The sequence below is a fragment of the Zootermopsis nevadensis genome, unplaced genomic scaffold, assembly GCF_977971745.1.
Source record: "Zootermopsis nevadensis isolate Lab colony 2312 unplaced genomic scaffold, Znev_1.0 Znev_ptg000024l, whole genome shotgun sequence".
In the NCBI taxonomy this organism is placed as follows: Eukaryota; Metazoa; Arthropoda; class Insecta; order Blattodea; family Termopsidae; genus Zootermopsis; species Zootermopsis nevadensis.
In genome coordinates, this window is record NW_028259156.1 from 4,886,360 (window position 1) to 4,902,002 (window position 15,643).

At 35.6% G+C, this 15,643-nt stretch overlaps 1 long non-coding RNA gene across 2 annotated transcripts in view; it reads right to left on the minus strand.

The window, feature by feature from the left end:
• Positions 1-531: 531 nt before the first annotated feature.
• Positions 532-15,643, minus strand: part of LOC110833656 (uncharacterized) — a 151,696-nt gene continuing 136,584 nt past the window's right edge. The window contains exon 3 of one of the 2 annotated variants that reach the window (XR_002544269.2): positions 532-1,624. This is a non-coding gene — a long non-coding RNA (uncharacterized LOC110833656). Of the gene's footprint in view, positions 1,625-10,982; positions 11,329-15,643 lie in introns of those variants that run through there. The other variant, XR_015536774.1, reaches the window with a different exon arrangement.

Sequence of the window (15,643 nt, forward strand, 5' to 3'; positions counted from 1 at the left end):
TGAAATTTCATCACGAACACAACCAATAGCCAGGCAATTCCGTACACGATTTCCAGAAGAAACATATAGCAAGAAAAACGTGTATATTTTGATTTAAAAATAACCAAAATAGTAATTATTTGCTGATATGTTCTAGAAATATCTTTGATATGATTTAAAATATTTATATTCATCTGTCCTAAGAAGCCCAAGTTAAGCACTTGAAGTTCAATGTACAGGTAGATTCCCGATTATCCGACCTAAACGGGACCAAAGGACGGTTGAATAATCGAAAATGTCGGGATAATACGGAAGACGAGGCTAATGAAAAAGATAATGGTAAATATGAACTCAATTTACGAAGTAATTCACAAAGTCATATTAAATTATAAACCAAGTGCTTTGTGAAGAAAGGAAAACAACGTGAAAATCCTTAGTTTAACGTTGATAATGTTACAAGGGCATTTAGTTTATCTTAGAAGGATATAGTTTCCATTTAGTATCACGGAACAAACTTCAATGTAGTGAGAACTTTGTTTCACTCTGAGCATTTAGGCCAACATCTGTCAATACTAGGTTATATTAAAAAGTGTAATTTAAACCCTTTAAAATTCAATGGTAAGTATATATACCACCTGCTTTAACGGCCAGTAATGCTGAGTTTCATAACCTTCTCAGGCTGAACAACAATTAACCTTTGATCCTTGTAATGATAAAGTATGGTTTTCTTTGCGGTACGGACTTAATTCTTGCATGTTATTTCGATGAGCTTTGGTTTTAAATTAAGATTATCAATAAAGTCGACGTTACAAGTTAGGGAAATTTAGGGATCGTCTATATATTTCCTTTTGTCTGCCGGACAGCTGGCTAGTAGTCAGTGTGTATCCGGAAGGTCCTGAGACCGGTCATCTCGGCACACGTTTACTTAGTTTTTCTCTGTCTTCAAGCAAATGCTGAGATGTTTCCCAAGTTCCAAGTTGCCACTACATGCTTCTCGTGCAGCCCTCCCTATTTAAATTTATTAAAATTTACCCCTCAAGCTGATGCAGCTAAATTATTTACTTAACTTTCCAATTTATAGCTTCAGAATTTTCTAATAAGCAATTCAAATTTTCCGTCGTTTCTGCTAGCAAACTGTCACTAATTATCGTCCTAACGTCTTCACTCTTACTATACTCTTACCGGAAAGACTATTGTGTATTCATATAGCGTAAGAATACAGTCAGAATCAAACACAAATTTGCTGTTATGTAATTCAATCCATACCCATACACCGGTTTCTTTCGTGTTAATTGTATTTCTCAATCACATTCACGTATCTTCTTTAACGTGCCACTTCTCAGCTCATTATATTCTCTATCTCGCATTCTCCGAGACTGTTCCCACAAAGGAAAATCTTCTCTGAGCAATCCCGTTCCGTTCTTCTTCAGCTGAGGAGGAGGTGGGGGTGGAATAAATGTGCCTTCAGTTGTGAGGTTGGGCTCCATCAATACGAAGTGCCGGCAGGGATACCGGCTTGGTTTCTTCTAGCTGCAGTGGCAGAAGACTTCTTGAAACTAGTTCTTGCTGCACCATGGGACGTCTCTAGAGACCTTACCAGGCTTTGCGTGGGCAGCAAGAAGGCTTGACTCCCTCTCTCCTAACACTGGAGTGAGAAACTGTGTGTAGTACGCATGTGCATATAACACTGCTCAGGGCATTCATTCGATAGTTTAACAAACAGCGGAATTTCGTTAGAAATCTCAGTGTGAACTCGGAAAAGATTTTCCTTAACCGGAAATTTCCCTCTCTAACAACCAAACAAGTTTGAAATTTTCTGAAGGGATGGCATCACTGAAAACACGAAGTGTGTCAATGTTACGTCCCCACACGAGGCTGCCTGGAAGTTTTTTTTTCGATAATAACCTCCACTTCAAATAAATTACTTGCCATGTGTCCTCACACAGACTTGTCTTGAAATATTTATAACCAGATCTGCGAAATTATTTGTCAATTGTATGTTTTCGAGGTAAAAACTATGTCAGATACGAGATGTTGCAGAAGAAAATATAAAATAATATAAGAAGCTCACATTTTAATTTAATTTATATTTGAGAAAGTTATGTTAAAGATAATGAAAACTGGCAATTTTTTTAATTTTGCCAAGAGTGTATCTTCGTCATTTTAAAATAATTATTATATTTGTTTACCGTCAAATCACAATAAAATAGTAAGATAAGATAATTAAATTGATTAAAATATCATCTTATGTTCCATATCGAGCATTCGATTTACATCGGAACATTCACAACATGTTTCGGTTTATCAAACCGTCATCAGGTGTAAATTATAAACTTTTAAACCCAAATTACAATTATTTATAGTTTTTACAATTTTATAATTTTATCATCTTTCTCAGTATATTTTATTGTGATTTGACGGTAAACAAATATAATAATTATTTTAATTAATATCACAATATGACGCAGCTATACTATCTTTGTCATTTTGTCCAACGAAATAAACTATTCTTAATCCAAAGAAAGAAAAATTTGGACCATCCTGGTCTGAGCTGATGACACGACGTTTTGGGAGTTAGTTAGCTTCCTCTCTCACTGACAGATTTCATATAATGCTGCACAACAAAATAAGACAAGAATAGTTTAACAATAACAATAACAATAATAGTTTAACACGAACAGACAGTCAACCTGATCAGACGTAGATACACCGTACATCACGATTCATGAATAATGAAAAACAAACATAAGATACATAAAATAAGAAGATCAACAGAGCACATACTATAATAATGTACAAAACGGATGAATAAATTGAAAGACTTGCATTGTAATATAGAGTAGTTTTAAAGGAAAAACCTGAAGATGATGCTTTGCATCGAAACATGTAGTAAATGAAGGCGCAGTATTGTAACATCGTAGTAACGATGAATAGCGCAAATTTTAAATTTTAACATCTGTAAATAAAGTTTGTGTATAGACCTGAATTATATTATATATTTTGAATAATATAATGGTTACGTGGATATTCAGCATAACCTGAGACGTGCTCTAATACAAATTGCCTATTACTTTCCTTCGCGATGACCATTCGTGGAAGAGTGGCATTTGGTGCGAGCATTGTTTGCGTTTGTATCTCAATATTTTATTGTGTAACTTAAAGAGATTTATTTCTCTTACATTTCTTCTTTTTCAACTTACAAAAACGATGACACTGAGAAATACTTGAAATCATGGAAAAGTTATAGCTCTTGACGAAAAATGAAGACAACTCAACGAAAATGTTCAGTTATCAGATCTAAGACACCACATGACAAATGGTATGTCTTTTGACTGTCTGAGCTTTGTGTTATTTTTCGCCTCCGACAAAGGGGCACGGAACAGATTTACAGTGAAGAAGCAGTTTCTGCGGAAATATATTTTTTTACGCTCTGTAAAATTTTGGTTCAATATTATTGCTTTGTTTGCAAATTAGTTGGTGGGTTTAAAGTTCATTGAATCGTAATAATCATTCGCGAGTGTTGATGTCAGTACTTAAAATATGTAATTACAGTAATTCAACTAAAATTTTGATACTGGTACTTTCTCCATAATAGAAAAATATATTAATTGTTTTTGCCAAAGTACAGAATCCCAGCAACATATGGTCATTTTATTATTAGTAACTTCCTAGACAATTATTATTTTATTTTATGTGCCAATTCAATTCACACAAATTCAGGACTGATAACATTAGTACTCCCCCTATAAAAACATTAAGGCTACTAAGTGTTCCGTTTTATACACGTACTTAAACCGGTTGTTAATTTGTGCAGTGTGTTTTAAATTAACTTCCACACATCATTTTAAAATAAGCTTCGCTGTTCAAATTACAAGTTACTGAATATAATAGAAGATTCTAATGGTGATGGAGGCAGTAAGCACCTCTGAAACGTCGGTGAACTGCTACGAGTCTACACAGCGCAAGTTCCCAGAAGGAAGCTATATTCATAGTCGCCACCGTGATTACATGAAACCTCATTGGTAACAATATATTTGACAATGTCTTAAGTATACTGGGAACATAAAAGAGGGACCATGTGCATTCACTCTGAAACGTCTTTGAACCACATATATCCTGAAGGAAACATGTAATCTGGAATAAAAAATATATGAATATATTTTTCTTATCTGAATGTTCTAGTCTGAACAAGACTTGAAATCTTAAGCCTACACGGAATTCTTACTTTACCAATATGTCCTATGTTTTGTTTCGTCTTTATCAGCACAGCAAATTAACAAAATAACCTTACCCTTCAATATTTACTCCCAAACATTTCATCAGTTCATGCACTAGCATTTATAAATGAAAGGTTTAATTTTCTAGTGTTATATTTCTAAACCCATATTCACGATAATATCATAAATATACTTGAAATATTCATGATGGAGCAGTTTATTTCTTGTTCTGTTACAGTTAAACTGAAGCCTCACACTAGCTGTCTTCAATCACCAACAATTACGATTTTTTCATCTAATAAGCCTAAATGTAGCAGTACAAGCATACCTCGTTTTATTGCGCTTCGCAGATATTGCGGGTTTTTTTTACAAATTGAAGTTTTGTGGCAACCCTGCGTCGAGCAAGTCTATCGGCGCCATTTTTCCAACAGCATGAGCTCACTTCGTGTCTCTGTGTCACATTTTGGTAATTCTCGCATTGTTTTTGTAGACATAATGCTATTGCACGCTTAATAGACTACAGTATAGTGTAAACATAACTTTTATACGCACTGGGAAACCAAACAATTAGTGTGACTCGCTTTATTGCGGTGGTCTGGAATCTAACCCGCAATATCTCCGAGGTATGCCTGTACCTGCGTTATTGTATTGAGTGAGATAAGAACTCTTTAAAACCCAGTGGTAACTATATCTCCCACGTGCTTCAAAAATCAGCAATACTTCGTATTGTATTTTTGTGTTTTGTATAATTCGTATAATCACTGTAAACAGCGATTATGTCCTTATATAGCAAAAGTCAACCGGTCTTTGTAATGGTGAAGTGTTGTTTTATTTGAGGTATCGAAAATAAAACACAACACTGGACTTGAGTCCAGTATTACATTTCTGTTCAAAACACAGCATCTCGTTTCTCATATCTCCATTTGATATATAGAAACTGGATTAAAATATACAGCGTTATAATTTTACCTTTTGTTTTGTATGGGTTTAAATTCGGTCTCGCATATTAAGTGAATAACACAGCTAAGGGTAAGGTCTGAGGTTCTCTGTATAGTCTGGTAGATATTGACCGTTTCTGAGGACCTTACTGCCTCCATCATCGGGGCGATGAGAGAAGATACTATTCAGATATCATGTGGAAATAGTTCTGATATTCATGATGATACAAGAAATACCAAAGAAGTTGATAAGAAGGCTGAGAGAAAGTTAAACTATTCAATAATCCTCAGATCTAAACTGTCTTCAGTAGTTGAAGGTAACAGTTGACCATCAGTGCTCATAATCCTAGATGTTCCCTGCCCTAATGCGGGCAAGTAGATTAGTCACCATTAACCATTATACTAATCATACATCCATTACAACAATCCCATTAGTATGAGTGTTCATTATATCACATCAAGGGACCAGTGTTTGATTATATGAGTCGAAATACCACTGCCTTAAACTAAGGAACTTCTATTTATTTTCAGTCAGAGTTCCTACTGATTCCAAATTTGAGTAAAAAATCTTCGAATGTAACACAATTTATTAATAAAATTATAAAATAAGAAGTTTCATTATTTGTACCAATTAATTAGGTTGGGTTTGGGTGATTAAATGCTAATAAACATAACAGAGTGGTTTGTTTATGGTTTATTTAACGACTTCATCAATAGTGCAGATTATTTATCGTCAAATTATACGAAGATAAATTTATAATAAATCTGAAAAAATGTGGAATGTAACGTTCGTGGCCTAAGATAGTAACCCGATAATTTCCTGGGGGGAATGATGAAAACGCATAATATTAAATTCTTCATCACGTCGTTTTATCGATATCCTGTTTTAGGCGCATTCACATACCTATTAAAATCGTCATGTCTAGCCGACTGTACGCATGTAATAACTGTAGAACAGCTAAAAGGATTTTCAAAAAAAAATTTGTTGGGGAGTTTCACGAGATATTTTCGAACCATTTCAATTCTGGCCAAAATCTGAAGACAATAACGGACACTTTACATAAAGATCTGCACGTTCTTCTGGGTTCCAGTTAGTTAATAACATAATCACGTAGATGTGACAATAATCTGATCTTTATAAATTGCCGGACAATTCCCTAGCAGGGGCGCGTACTACCGGAGTCTTCAGAGCACCCAAGGTGCGACCCTAAACTTTGCTACTAAAGAGTCATCGTGGCGGTCTGGTGGTCAGCGAAAACAGCAGTTACCTGGGGCTTTCTGAATATTATAAATCGCCCTGATGATGGAGGCAGCAAGGACATCTGAAACGTTGGTTAATTGTACCAGACTACACGGCGCTACAACTCAGAAGACAAACATCTTAATTATTCAATTAGTTATTAGTTAGTTGTGGAATGGATGTACATAGAGGCCATAAATCTGTGCAAACCGAGCACCAGTAGAACTTTGACCAATGCAAATCCCTCATGACGGATCAAGGCTCTAACCCGCATAGAATTTATTGATTTGTGCACTAGTCAAAATTCTTTTACAATATTAATGAGCGACCCTGTTTAAGCAGGCTTAATGAGGATTATGTTTGAAATTCTTCAACTAATTAAATTCGAAAACACATGTATTAGAGAATACAAATGGGTTGTATAATCTATTTAAATAGGTGTTTAAAGACTTTTGTGTCTCAATACTGAGGTTGAAAATATTCCCCCATAATAAAAGCAATCATACTGATGTAAATGTTCGCTTCAAATTACATTCATACATGACTTTTTAATACATTACTTCCAGAACGATTTCTTACGACCACAAAACTATAAAATTACACAATATTTAAATCTAAAACTTCTTGACGATGGTGAAGAGTCAATTGAATAAAAATTTACTTGGATATTATCCATCGTCTAGTAATAAAACGTAAAAAACGTAAAACGACGTTTCGGAGATGGGGCTCTATCTCCGTATTCAGGTTCCTACTCAGTTGTGGTGTGGTTATGCCTTTTTATTCTGGGACTTTCACTTTTTTAATTTGTCCGGAGATAGGGATTAGCTCTATCTAGTGGGCCCAACTGAGTAGGAACCTGAAGACGGAGATAGAGCCCCATCTCCGAAACGTCGTTTTACGTTTTTTACGTTTTATTACTAGACGATGGATAATATCCAAGTAAATTTTTATTCAATTGTACACAATATTTGTAATCACAAAAATTACACTTAGAAACAAATTTTGGGTAATTTCTTGTTATGGACATGAAAGTAAGTTTAATTTATAGATTTTTGGGTGTTAAACACGAAAATAATGCTTAAATTGGCAGATTGGCTCTAGTTTTCGAAAAAAAATAGTTTGTTATATTTATACAATATATTTTTTTTAAGTTATATGGCAGTTAGAACATACCTTTGTCAAACATGGCGCCTTTTCGCCTTTCGCTTATATTTAGCTACTGGAGCATCCCTTTTCACGAACCAACAATAATCGACTAACATGGCGGCACTCCATTTGATTTTGTATCTTTGCTCCATCGCTGAGATGTCTTGATGGAAGTGCTCACCATGTTCGTCGCTGAGGTCACCACAGTTTAACGGGAATAAATCCAGGTGTGAGTGCAAGAAATGCATCTTAAATGACATGTTGCACCCCACTTTTTCACAAGACGTCAGTGAGTTCACCTTCTGTTTGATAGAATTTATCACAGTTTTCATTTCGAGTTCACAGAATGATCTAGAATATTCCACAGTTCTAGCCTCGTGGCCAAAAGCCTTGCCTTATTCTTCGGCAATTCGAGATCCCTGATGAAGTCATTAAGCTCACTTTCTGTGATTTTATGTGGTTCAGAAGGATAGAGGCTTGTACAAAATGGTGGATCCCTTGTTCGTGTATATCTAAACATCATCAGTGTCTTCATCTTCATCAGAGTCTACAGAAAAACTTTCTGATGGTTCAGGAATAGATAGTAGTTCACAGTGAGGGACGGGGCGAATTGCAGATGGTACATTTGGGTACGTCATTGTCCACTTTATATTCATTGTCACCCCTTTTCGAATAGGGGGCACCAGACAGAAGTAACAGTATGTGATGTGTTTTGGTGGCTCCCTCCTTAACATGGGCACTGCTAAAGGCACAGAACGTCCCTTATGACTCACCCACGCGTTGAATTTGATGAACAGGTAGTGTAGCTTATGTGAGGGGCCCAGTTCTTGTCCTGGTCGCCTACATTACACCAAAAATGCAATTCGTAAGACTTTTTTATGTCTTCAGTTAACGTACACTTTCTTGAAGCAAAGGTAACACAAGTTATCCGGACTAATCACACAAATACTGCGCAAGAAGTAGGAATCTCGCAGAGAACCGTTAACTGGGAACAAATTACTCAGTACCTAGCCAGATTCGAGGAATACTGCAAGAGTTGAAGGTGCGTTTGAGGCGGCAACAACTCTTCACGTAATGCAGAGCGGGTTGACTGTTGCTGATCACGTTTTAAGAGCGTAGTGGTAACATAACTGATAATAACGTAGAGTATCACGCCACGGTGGTCTAGCGGTTAGAACGCTGGCCTTGTAATCCTGGGGTCTCGGGTTCGATTCCCGGCGGTGCCCGAATTTATAACTTGTGTTGGGCAAGGCCGTGGTCTAGGCAACACGGAGTTTTCCTCCGTGGCATCCCAACAATTACTCCATTCACACACAGAAGAAGGCAATGGCAAACCACTTCTGGATCATCTGCCAAGAACGTATATGAACATGTCCCAGTCCGAGAAAAGGATGGAAGGATCCTGTTCATATGGACCTGTCCTCAGACAGAACACTATATATAAAAAGAGAGAGAGAGAGAGAGAGAGAGAGAGTAACTCGCTTATATGAGACCCCAGTCGTAATTCGAAAACAGGAACCAATCGACAATTTTAATATGATTTTCGTGTTCAGCAGCCTAAAATTAGTCGTTCGTTTCCATAACATTTTACGTGTTGACCAGTGTCATGTTTAGCTCCGAATTAGGAAATACAATTTAAGTCACTCGCCATTTTGAATTTCACGTAGGTTCACGACATATTGATCTTACACAGCAAGAACCACTTTTGGCGTAGCCAAACTGCTATTTTTCATCGATGGAAGAATCTGAACAATTTAGAAACTGTGAGCATAGCGTAACAGTTCTGGTGCTTTCGCTAGAATATTACTCTTGACCTACATATGCGAATGGATACAGTGACATCAGAGTTGTCTTACGTCAGCGACCTTTACGTGGGCACGGTGCTTCGCCGGATAATGACGTCGTCACAGAGAATTCCCCTCCACGGTAACCACGGTAACCAAGGTAAATGTCGTCTGCAGATATTCTCCAAGAATCCGTGCTCTTAAGAAAAGTGCTAGTTAAAATTATCAGATGTATGGTAAGAATGGCATTTCCCAGTATGAAATTTAATCTATATTAGTTTATCCAATTTCGAGTATTAATTTGATAATTTATTTTGACAAGACAACCTGTGGATGGAAAAATATTGTCGAAATATGTTGCCAATTAGTAAAATAGATAAACATTAAAAACTAAAACAATTTCATAAAGAGTGTTAAAACTAAGTTGAACCCTTCTATATGTTAATTAACATAAATTAAGATTACCATGAACCCTCGAGACACATCCTAACTTCTTATTTTCGCCATATTTTGACAAAACTATTGTTATAATAATTTATTCACCGTCCATACACAAACTTAAAATGTTGTTAAAATTTACTTAAAATTACATAAAATTACAACATTTTTTAGAATTAGATCTTGATACATTTCACATTTGACGACATGTTTCGGTGTATTACACCATCATCAGGTCAATCAATTTAAAAACTGTTTTAAAAACTGTTGTACATCCTGCTCCGCGTATATTGATACGTTTGATTGTTTTGATTTTCTTCCTTTTAATGCTTGGATGTTTATATCTGTAAAATTAATTTTCAAATCATGATTTTTGGAATTGACATATGTCAATTCCAAAAATCATGATTTGATTAATAATACTGATTAATAATATTGATTAATAATGTAATACACCGAAACATGTCGTCAAATGTAAAATGTATCAAGATCTAATTCTAAAAAAAATGTTGTAATTTTATGTAATTTTAAGTAAATTTTAACAACATTTTAAGTTTGTGTATGGACGGTGAATAAATTATTATATTGATTAAACACAAACATGACGCAGTTAAGATATAAAAAAAAAGAAAAAAGAAGCTATTGTTCTCTCACTTCTGTCTCATACGTCCTTAAGGCTTATGTATGTCGCAGGTAGATTTTTGCTCTAGATAAATTCAGAACCATTACGACGTCAAAGAGAAATAAACAAGAAAGCTCTTCCCTTCTTTGGTTCTCGTGTTCCAACAGACAGATGCACTGAGCACCAATTTCTTTGCCACCCTGTGTCACCTCCCACCACCGTTCTGTAAAGCCCATTAATCTGGCGCCAAGCAGAAAATTTTCCACCGTTATTTTGAGAACTGTTCCTCCTTTCACGTCTTTTCTTATTTTCCATTCAGCTCGTTTCTTCTGTGCCTCCTATTTCAGATGAAATTCAACCGGGATTTCTCTTTCGAGGTGACAGTTGCAGATAACCGACGTCTTCAACGTAATGGAACTTGTTTCGTGACGCCATTTTAACACTAATGATCTCGAAACCGTCATCCGTGAGTCGCCACCGGGTAGTTGCGCATTTCTCAGGTCTATTGAAACTTATAAAACTGGGTAGCACCGTGCTGGCACATAATAAATAAATATAATTTTTACCCTTAACATAAATTAATTATACATCTCATTATATATCTCATTTATTTTCAGGTACAGGTTATAGACAATTAAAATAAAAATAAAAATATTTTATTAATGCTACTCTAATTAGACCGCCACGGTGGTCTAGTGGTCAGAACACTAGCCTTGTAAGCCTGGGGTCCCGGGTTCAATTCCCGGTGGTGCTAAAATTTATAACTTGTGTTGGGCAAGGCCGTGGTCTAGGCAACACGCAGTTTTCCTCCGTGGCATCCCAACAATTACTCCACTCACACACAGAAGAAGGCAATGGCAAACCACTTCTGGATCATCTCTGCCAAGAATGTATATGAACAGGTCCCAGTCCGAGAAAAGGATGGAAGGATCCTGTTCATATGGACCTGTCGTCAGACAGAACACTACAAATAAAAAATAAATAACTCTAATTACATTTTGTCTTATGTTTATTTTATTATATTGCTTTTCTACTGATAATTATTTTGTAATAAATTAACATTGACATTTATATATTTAGTTTATTGTTTGTTTGTTTTTGTATTGTAATGTTTGTATTGTTAGTGATTGGCTGTTATTGGCCTTTTTGGCTGTTGCTAAGCACTTTAATAAATGAATTAAATTGAATTAAATTAAATTAAAGTTACTCCTAGACAATTTGTTCCATTTACTGTTTCCATTATTTTATCGTACACAGACCAGCTATTATTCTTCTTCAAATTAATTTCTTTCTTAAATGTTATTTTAGTCTTGCTCGAATTATATTTTAAATTTCAATCTCTGCAATATTCGGCCTGGCTTCAGCCTTACTAAAATTATAACGACACAGAGAAGAGTTGCATGGCCTCTGAGCAAAGGGAGAGAATTCACAGACGGTACTAAAGCTTATGGATGGCATAGACATGAATAATTTGTGACGGATTTCTCTCAGTTTAAATAAAAACATAATACTTATGAATAATATTTATGGTATTTAAGTACCGAATTTAAAATTAACTTTGTGTGATTTTTTTCCTTTTGGTTTGGATAATTATATGTTTTGTGATTCGTGTTTTATTTTTCATAAATTTATATTTCTTATCCTTCATATTACTATTTGTGCGATTATATGGATCTTCCGATAACAAACCCTTCCTTCTAGCGTCCATTTTGTCTTCTTCGTAATCTTCCTCCCAGAGGTTTAAAAATTCAGTCACTTGCCTTTCTATTTATATATTGCAGTGATTGAAATTTGCTATAAATTATAATGTATACGGGTTCAGAATCGTAAGACTATGAAAGATAGGCTTTTTTTTAAAAGCCCATGATTCAAACTTTTACTTAAAAGATGCTTACTGATGTAATTTTTATTCAATCAATACTAAATTCAAGAGGCCAATAGCAACAACACACACTATCACACTTTAAATCGTTAAGATTAAATATTTTATTTCTTCCGTGACAAATCATTTATTAAGGGCAACAAAAATTTCTGAATTCAAAATATCAAATTTTCGCAACCTAAGTTTTATTTTTTTTTATTTTTTCACATAAACGTTCCTTGAAGTCACAGCTTCGTTAATTGCAATTAACAATAACCTCTTTCTTAGAATTATTAGAAACACATAGTGTAATCAAAGAGGTTACGTTTCACTTCTTCAAGTACCGCGAACGGAATCATTTTTATGGCGAAAGTTCTTGAAAGCTTACCAGTCGAAATATTACAACAAAGGTAATTACTGAAATTAATCTTATAAAAGCCGTAAGGATGTGGGCACGATTATGTTGACTGACTGTCGGGTTTCGTGTTTTGGCAGACAAATAGTTAACAGGTCAACCTGTTTGTTATTAATGGAAATAAACTCCAAACTTTCAAACGTATCGGATTGGCATTATGTTCTTAATTAATCAATTAAGTAAATCCATTGTATGGTACTATGTCATTAAATAATCAGTCAATCAAAACTACATTAACAGACATGAGGCCATTAGCCACAAATACTTACAAGTATGGAAAGCTGGTATAACTTGTCTGACAAATGAATGTACGTAACTTCTGACTAGTTGACACATGACGTAAACTAATAAGATTTGCATAGTATACAGTCCAAGAAAAAAGGAAATGTTACTACATGGCACAATGATAGAAAAAGGGTAACACATCTGAGAATAAAATGTCACGGAGATCAATTTGATATGATTTATAAAATAAAATATTTAACAATAATTTAATAACGTACACTTGAAAACACCTGAATAGCTAGCTGCTCACTGATTTATCCTGACCTCTCAAAAACCTATGTAAAGATGAAAAGTTTAGCTCTTCAAGGAATTAACTATTCCCTGTTCAGACAAGTTACAGCAGTGTCTGTTTGCCTTTGTACTTGTCTGTACGCCCATTTCCCACACACCAAATATTTTTGTCTCATTTTAACAGACATATTTCTGAAAGTCCCGTATGCATAGGGAACTATATATGGTCATGCGAATAACTCATTCATGTCATGGCCACGGCTATATTATATCTGACTCTCTTCAAGATATTTTAGCGACGTGTTTATTGTTTTTACCGTCTGTTACATTTCAGAAACCCACATATTAACGTGGGTGGTGTTCCTGACCAACTGAGGTTATAAATGGATGATGATGATATACACATTGGATGATGTCACTTGTGGATTAGTCGTGATCCTCGTATTTGCTGATAATTCTTTTCTTATTTTCAACAAAACGTTTTAATAACTTCAAGATGAAGTTTTTATGCGATCTGTACACAACGAACATAAAATAAACGTATAACGGACAGGCAATGTCTGTTCATTTGTCTGCTCATTTAATCACCGGAAGGACTTGTCAGGTTTCGATATATTTGGCATTAGGGTCTAGATCGCCAACCTTCTCTGGATGAGGTGAACTAGAAGGATATTCCAATTAAAATAGAGCATCAGATGCGTTTTGTTTAATATCAGCGGTTTGCACTAACTACACAGAACAGCATCTTTCTTATAAAATCTAAAAGTTCGTGACGATGGTGAGTTATTTGAATAAAAAGTTCCTTGGATATTTTCCATCGTCTAGTAAAATAATAAAATAGAAACGACGTTTCGGAGATGTGGCTCTATCTCCGTCTTCAGGTACCTACTCTGTTGGGCCCAATAGATAGAGCTAATCCCTATCTCCGGAGAAAATATCCAAGGAACTTTTTTATTCAAGCATATTTCTTGAGAAGTTAATAGTAACCCAGCTGGCCAAGAACCCAAAAGTTAATTACCGTAAAATGGAAGTAACAATATATTTATCTCTTGTAAGACTTGAGGTTCTCACAGCGGTGAGTATGAAGATTTCTGTCTTCTGGGTTATTGCGCTGTGTAGTCTGGTCGATGTTAACCAACGTTTCAGAGGTCATACTGCCACCGTCATCAGGGCGATGAAGATTTCTGTCTTCTGGGTTGTTGCGCTGTGTAGTCTGGTCGAAGTTAACCATCGTTTCAGAGGTCATACTACCTCCGTCATCAGGGCGATGAATATGAAGATTTCTGTCTTCTGGGTTGTTGCGCTCTGTAGTCTGGTCGATGTTAACCAACGTTTCAGAGGTCATACTGCCTCCGTCATCAGGGCGATGAAGATTTTTGTCTTCTGGGTTGTTGCGCTGTGTAGTCTGGTAGATGTTAACCAACGTTTCAGAGGTCATACTGCCTCCATCATTAGGGCGATGAAGATTTCTGTCTTCTGGGTTGTTGCGCTGTGTAGTCTGGTCGATGTTAACCAACGTTTCAGAGGTAATACTGCCTCCGTCATCAGGGCGATGAAGATTTCTGTCTTCTGGGTTGTTGCGCTGTGTAGTCTGGTCGAAGTTAACCATCGTTTCAGAGGTCATACTGCCTCCATCATCAGGGCGATGAAGAAATCTTTATTTATCTCTTCGCAGTTTCCATTTTAGACACCACTCTATATTGGTACTGCATGGTCCTTTGGCTGCTTCCGAAAGGGGTGCAACAGGTGAATGAGTTATGTTGCACCGCTTATCTTATTTGGAGTAACGCAGAGTCGCACAAACAACGTCTACAGACCTGAAGATAATCTTGTACGACCGAAATATTTTGCTATAACACTCTTTTTGTTAATAGATTACAAGGAATTCTAGTGTTTGGAGGGAATTTTGCTATTCACACATTTGTAGAGTTTTATATATTTCTGCAAGAACTGTACGTTAATATTAATTTAAATTCATTATTCATATATGCGCAGGTAATTGCAGTTAATTGATAGACAACATGCTTTAGCATTGCGTCGTCGGTATTAGCGAAACGGATACATTTTTTGTGAGACAAATGAGAAAATTGATAAGACCTCGACACTAAATACAGCATCCCCTGAGTCTATGCAATTTCATGACAGCTTACAAGCTTACATTCACAGCAGACACAAACACTGCACACACTGATATGAAACCTAAAGATGGTAACCTCAACAAAAATCAATATACACACCAATACGAATTTGGGACAATTTGTAAACAAACGGACCGAGGGACTCTGTATAATAAAGACGAACTATCTCCTTTGGAAATACGCCCTCAAAGTTCATTCACACTCCAGGTTAATGACTTTAAAGTCACAAAATTAGCTATACAAGTTTTGTCATATTTTAAAATTTACCAAGAAAATCTCAAAAGTTTTGAAAATAAATTTGAAACTTGGCCTATATTTTTTACGGTAGACATGTTATTTGCCACTAGAA